This window comes from Callorhinus ursinus, unplaced genomic scaffold, assembly GCF_003265705.2.
Source record: "Callorhinus ursinus isolate GAN/ISIS: 27379988/994484 unplaced genomic scaffold, GSC_fseal_2.0 scaffold12, whole genome shotgun sequence".
In the NCBI taxonomy this organism is placed as follows: Eukaryota; Metazoa; Chordata; class Mammalia; order Carnivora; family Otariidae; genus Callorhinus; species Callorhinus ursinus.
Window position 1 is genome coordinate 46,334,442 of NW_027397074.1, and position 7,454 is coordinate 46,341,895.

Genomic DNA, 7,454 nt, shown 5'->3' on the forward strand with positions numbered 1-7,454 from the left:
ACTTTCCTTTCCCACCAAACCGATTAACTCCTGAAATAGGAGGAGCTCTTTATTGAAAACAGTAATTGAAATCACCATGCCTCCAAATGCCTCTAGCAATGTTGTGGGTTTAGCCCCTTTTTTCTTCTCATAATATTTGTATCAGTTACCTATTGCTGCATTCCAGAGTACCCCCAAGTTTAGCAGCTTAAAACAACAAACTTCTACTACATCATAGCTTCTGTGGGTCAGGAACCCAGAACTGTTCAACTAGTTCTCTGGCTCTGAGTTGAATTTTCACCAGACTGTAGTCATCTTGAAACTTGACTCAGAGGAGATCTCTTCCAAGGTCTGGCAATTGGCATGCCTCAGTTGCTCCCAGACTGTTGGCTAGAGGCCTCAGTCCCCCGCCTTTGGGCCCTTCCATAGGGCAGCTCTGGACATGACAGCTGGCTTTTCCCTGAGGCAGGGTAGGGAGAGAGGAGAAAGAGAGAGGACGGGGCGGGGGTGCTGGGGAGAGAGAAATAAGAGATGGTGAGTGAAAAGCCAGAGTCTTTGTGTTATCTAGTCTCAAATGATATTCCATCACTTTGCCCTCTTCTGTCCATCAGAAGTGACTCACAAGGACCAGCCCACACTCAAGGGGAGGAGATTACACAAGGGTGTGAATACTAGGTGGTGGGGATTTGTGAGGCTATCTCAGGCATTGCCTAGCACAGTATTTTCCCTTATTATTTAATACCTAAAATCTTGTCTTATTTTCTTATGGGAAATTGCAAGCATATAGAAAAGTATAATAAAGAATTATATATCCAGCACCTAACTTTAACAACTGTTAACATTTTGCCATAATTGCTTCATTAACTTTCTTATTTTTATTTAAGTATTTTTGTGTTAGTTATGGACATCATGACATTTCACCCGTAACTTAATAGGCATCTATAAAAAAGGATTCCATGTGTCTACCTAATCACAAAACCATTGTTACATCTGACAAAATTAGCAGTTAATTCCCTGATATCATGTAATATCCAGTCCATTTTCAAAATTTTACAAAATTATCCCCCAAATGTCTTTTACAACTGGTTTGTCCAAGCCAGCCTTTTGGGACTCTCAAGTCTCATTTATTTATTTAGTTTTTAAAAAAGATTTTATTTATTTATTTCAGAGAAAGAAAGTGAGAGAGATCATAGAGGGAGAGGGAGAAGCAGACTTGCTGCTGACTGAGTGGAGAACCCGATGCGGGACTCGATCCCAGGACCCTGAGGTCATGACCTGAGCCGAAGGCATACGCTTAATGACTGAGCCACCCAGGCGCCCCTCTCAGGTCTCTCTCTCTCTTTTTTTTTAAATTTTTTATTGTTATGTTAATCACCATACATCACATCATTAGTTTTTGATGTAGTGTTCCATGATTCATTGTTTGTGCATAACACCCAGTGCTCCACGCAGAACGTGCCCTCTTTAATACCCATCACCAGGCTAACCCATCCCCCCAACCCCCTCCGCTCTAGAACCCTCAGTTTGTTTTTCAGAGTCCATCATCTCTCATGGCTCGTCTCCCCCTCCGACTTACTCCCCTTCATTCTTCCCCTCCTGCTATCTTCTTTTTTTTTCTTAACATATATTGCATTATTTGTTTCAGAAGTACTGATCTGTGATTCAACAGTCTTGCACAATTCACAGCGCTCACCATAGCACATACCCTCCCCAATGTCTATCACCCAGCCACCCCATCCCTCCCACCCCCCCACCACTCCATCAACCCTCAGTTTGTTTCCCGAGGTTAAAAATTCCTCATATCACTGAGGTCATATGATACATGTCTTTCTCTGATTGACTTATTTCACTCAGCATAACACCCTCCAGTTCCATCCATGTCGTTGCAAATGGCAAGATCTCATTCCTTTTGATGGCTGCATAATATTCCATTGTGTATATATACCACCTCTTCTTTATCCATTCATCTGTTGATGGGCATCTTGGCTCTTTCCATAGTTTGGCTATTGTGGACATTGCTGCTATAAACATTGTGGTGCACGTACCCCTTCGGATCCCTACATTTGTATCTTTGGGGTAAATACCCAGTAGTGCAATTGCTGGATCATATGGTAGCTCTAATTTCAACTGTTTGAGGAACCTCCATACTGTTTTCCAGAGTGGTTGCACCAGCTTGCATTCCCACCAACAGTGTAGGAGGGTTCCCCTTTCTCCACATCCCCGCCAACATCTGCCGTTTCCTGACTTGTTAATTCTAGCCATTCTGACTGGTGTGAGGTGGTATCTCATTGAGGTTTTGATTTGGATTTCCCTGATGCCGAGCGATGTTGAGCACTTTTTCATGTGTCTGTTGGCCATTTGGATGTCTTCTTTGGAAAAATGTCTGTTCATTTCTTCTGCCCATTTCTTGATTAGATTATTTGTTCTTTAGGTGTTGAGTTTGATAAGTTCTTAATAGAGTTTGGATACTAGCCCTTTATCTGATATGTCATTTGCAAATATCTTCTCCCATTCTGTCGGTTGTCTTTTGGTTTTGTGGACTGTTTCTTTTGCTGTGCAAAAGCTTTTTATCTTGATGAAATCCCGATAGTTCATTTTTGCCCTTGCTTCCCTTGCCTTTGGCGATGTTTCTAGGAAGAAGTTGCTGCGGCTGAGGTCGAAGAGGTTGCTGCCTGTGTTCTCCTTTAGGATTTTGATGGACTCCTGTCTCACGTTTAGGTCTTTCAACCATTCTCTCAGGTCTCTTTTAACTGAGAAGACCCTTGGCCCATAGCTTTGTATTATCTTGTTTTTCCATGTAAAATTACTGTTACTTGTCTGCAGCTCAAGAAGAAATATAGTTTGAAAGAATTCAAATGGAAAATAATTCAGTGATTCCTAAGTATGTCATTTAAATGATAGATTTTGATAACAAATTCTTCTAACTGTTATATATTATGAGATTTAAATACTTCTGATCCCAAACACTTTCCGAGTAGCAGGGGACAGCTTTGACCCCAGCTGATGCAGACATTTAGGATTATAGCATAAGAGAAAGCTGTACAGCAAATGGCCTCCATATACAGCAGGGACGTCACTGGAGAGGAGGAGAGAAGGTGTTGGGCAAAAGATATGCTTATGCTTATAAAAATATCAGGGTAATAATTTCTTCTAACTGAGGTGAGTCTGAGGAAGTGCATTTTTAAGGAGCAGATATGCTGGGAATTCAAACCCTGAGGATTGCTTACTTAACAAAAATCTAACTTTAAGTTAGTAACTACTAATATAGTAACTCCTTTCCTGAAAGATAAAAAGGACCTTAGAACACTTCAATACCAATTATTCCTTAAATTTTATGCTGTTGTTTTAGTTTGTTCTATGTTTTAGTCACGTAAAGTAGAATAATTATCATTATTATTTTATCAATTTTTAATATTAGACATTCTAAAATTATTATTAGAATTCACATTAATCTATTAAAACAGAAGAAATATGTGATCATCTCAATAAAGGAGAAAAAGGAGGAACATTGATAACATTCAATACCTTTTTATTATTAAAAATCCATAGCAAACCAGGAAAAGCTCCAGAAATCTATGAAGAATATTTGTCCCAGGGCATCTGGGTGACTCAGTCGGTTAAGGATCCGCCTTCGGCTCAGGTCATTTTCCCAGGGTCTTGGGATCCAGCACTGTGTCTGGCTCCCTGCTCAGCAGGGAGTCTGCTTCTCCCTCTCCATTTGTCCCCCCCCAATAAATAAGTAAAATCTTAAAACAAAAAAAAGAATATTTGTCCCAAACCTCAGCCAACATAATTCTTTATGGGAAAACTTTAAAAGAGGTTCCTTTATATCAGAAAGAGATGAGGATGCCCATTCTCATGTTCTATTTTACCTTGTTTTGGAAATTGTAGTTGGTAGAATAAGATAAGGAAAAAAATTTGAAGTCATAAAGATTAGAAAAGAAGAAACAAAAGTGTCACCACTTGTAGATAATAGAATATTTCTGGAAAACCCAAAATAATCTAATAACTATTAGAAATCATAGGAAAATCTAAGTTGTTATATTTAAGATCAATCTACAAAAACAATAAATGCCAACCATAGAAAATGCAAAGAAGAAGCCTTATATTTATAACAACAAACTATAAAGAACATAAGAATAAACCTAATTAAAATATATGCAGACCTGTATAGAGAAAATTATAAAACATCATTAAAAAGCACTAAAGAAGGCTAATAAATGGTAAGGTAGTTCATGTTTATAGATAGCATAAGCCCAATATTGTAAAGATATGAAGTCTTTCCAAATAAATTCAATTAATTTCCAAACAAACTCTTAAGAGTATTTTTCATGGAGCCTGAGAAGCGCATTCTAAAATTTATATGTAAGACCATAGAGCTAAGAAGAATCAAAGTATTACGGAAGACGAGATGTGAAGAAGAGCTTGCTGTACTTACTATCAAGGTTTATAAAACTAAGTAATTAAGACAGTGTAGTATTGATGCAGGAATAGACTGATGAATGGAACAGAAGAGGGAATACAGAAATAGACATGCCTATATATAGAATTTTATAGAAGACAGAAATGTTTTAGGTGGTTGGGAGGAAAGGACAGAAAATTCAGTAAATGTGTAGGGGAACAACTGGTTTTCTATACGGAAAAAATGAAGCTTAATCCTACCTCATACAATGTGCAACATTCGGCTACTTATTTTAAACATGAAAGACACACAATAAAAGCTTGAAAATAAGTATCTAATATTATCTTTTTGACTTCACAATAGGGAAGAAGTCTTTTTGACTTTTTTAGATGAAGCACAAAATAGTATTAAAATTTTAAATTTATTCACAAACACTATAAAGAAAATGAAAGACAAGTCACAAACTCAGAAGTGTGTAACACATTTAAAATTACAAAGCAATGTTATATGTGTATATATGTATTTCTACAAACCATGGAGAAAAATGCAACAAAAGACATTAAAGAACATTTCTTAATTCTAGAAATTTATGGGTAAAATTCCTATCAACTTGAACCTGATACTTTGACCGACCTTATTTCTTAATTTATTAGAATTCACATCAAAAGGTATTACACAACTTTAAACTCTCTAGATATTTGGCAATAACCTTATCGTGGAAAAAATATACATAACATTTACCACTATAACCATTTTTGAGTGTATAATTCAGTACTATCAAGTACTGCAGCCATTACCACTATCTATTTCTAGAACTTTTTCATTATCCCAAAGAGAAACTCTGTGCCCATTAAGCAATAATTCCTCATTGCCCCTCTCTCCAGATCCTGGTAACCTCTCCTCTGCTTTCTGTCTCTGTGAATTTTCCTATTCTGGATACTTCATATAAGTGGAATCATGTATTCATCCTTTTGTGCCTGGCTTATTTGACTTAGCATAATGTTTTCAGGGTTCATCCATGTTGTAGCATGCATCAAAAATTCATTTTTATGGCTCTATAATATTCCATTATGTGTGTATACCACATTGTGTTTATTCATTCATCTGTTGATGGACATTTGGGCTGTTTCTACCTTTTGGCTATTTTGAATAATGCTGCCATGAGCATTGGTGTACAAGTATCTGTGAGTCCCTGTTTACAATTCTTTTGGGTATATACCTATGAGCAGAACTGTTGGATCATATGGTAATTTTATGTTTAACTTTTTGAGGAACTGCCAAATGGTTTTCCATAAAGCCTGTGCCATTTTACATTCCCACCAGCAATGCATGAGGGTTCCAGTTGGGATTATCTTTATGTGTCACCCTATCTGATTTTGAAATAAAAACAAAGCATGCGAAGATTAGTTTTTACCTATAGGTGAAAAGCAATAGTTAAATAGAAAGCAAAACTATGAGATAATAAAATCTAAGATTTGTGGATTTCCTCTTGTTTGGCGGACTTTTCAGGAATCCTCAAGTGTTGTTGGCACAAGCTTCTTTGTCTGTAGGTAATGTGAAAATTGAATTTGTTGTCGGTGATAAAGTTCATGTCTGCTTTCTTTGGGGGGACATTGGTTTGGGAATATAGTTTACTGTAACCTGGTAATTTCAGTAATGCAGATGCAACAAAATGTTACTTAAAAACAAAACATAAATTCAGTTGGGGGTGGCAAGGCAATTAAGGGGAGCTCTCTCCATTTGGTCGTCCTTCTGGGGCATTATGGCAGCTGCAGCCAATATTGAACAGGGAACTGCGGCTGTTTACAGATGCATTAGGAAGGAGAGGCTTTGGAACTCAGTTGCAGAATTTCTCCTGTGCAAAAGAAAGGCCAAAATTGTCAGAGAGGGAGCATATATCTAAGGGATATAAGTAAATTTAACCTTCGGTGAGAGCGCAAGGTGCTAATACTGGGCATTACAGTTGCAATAAATCAGAAGCTAGGTTTTGGCTGGCCACAAGAAAGGTGAGTTAGGTTCAGAATACTTCCCATGTATCAGTTACTCTTATACTGCCCCACAAAAGCAATGTGTATACCCATCTATTTTTTCCTTTAGAATATTTATGTAGTTCATTCATGCCCCAGGATTGTGAGTGTTTGAGTTGTCTATGGGTTGCAAGGCTGTCCATTTCTGGAAGTACGAACCACGATAAATGCAGTGGTCATAGGAAAGTATGAAAACACCAAGTCTTCTATATTTGATTATCCTTAACTTAGAGCTTCGGTGATAAAAAGATTTTTGTGGAAAACAGTATAACTTCAAATTAGAATCATGAAACTTGAAAGGGAACATTTTAGACTCAGGGATCTTGGTTTTGACTTGCGACTGGATGCTTAACAGGTGGTCTGCCACTTGCCTTATGATTCTGGTGACATCATCTCTCTGCCAAGATGTTGAAGCTGAACACACACCCAGCAGAACAGGAGCTACCTCTGTAATTCAACAAATTATATTTATTGTCTCATCTGGCTATACCCAGTTGCCCAGGAATATGACTTTTGGTCATTACTCTTCACCATATATGTGGTTGTCATGTAAAAAAAACCAAACAAAACAGTCACAAAATCAATTTGTTAGCCCGACAGAGAGGGGGCTTCAAGGCATGGAGGAGGACCCCAATCCCCTTGGGAAAAAAGCAGAAAGGTCAATTTGGTTTATTAAAGAGCTGATCCTTTTAGGTTCAGGATATAATATACTTCCTTTAATGCCATCTAATAGGAAATCAGAAACAGTCCAAAAGCATACTATTCCCTTAGGAGGAGTCGACACAAAATTAGTACCACCAGGCCAAACTCTAGGGCTTTCTTCTGCCTTAAGCACAGAATCCTGCAATGCAAATGTCATTTTTACTTCTTGGAATCAAATTTAAGGCCTGGTGTATGGAGGTGTTCTGGTAGGCACACACATATATGTATATAAAGTAAGGGCAAATAAAGTGTACTTCAGAATGATCTGGTAGATTTATGCCATAGCCTAAAAAGCACAGAGAAAGAAATGTATTTTTTCCCTGAAACAACACATCAATGAACAC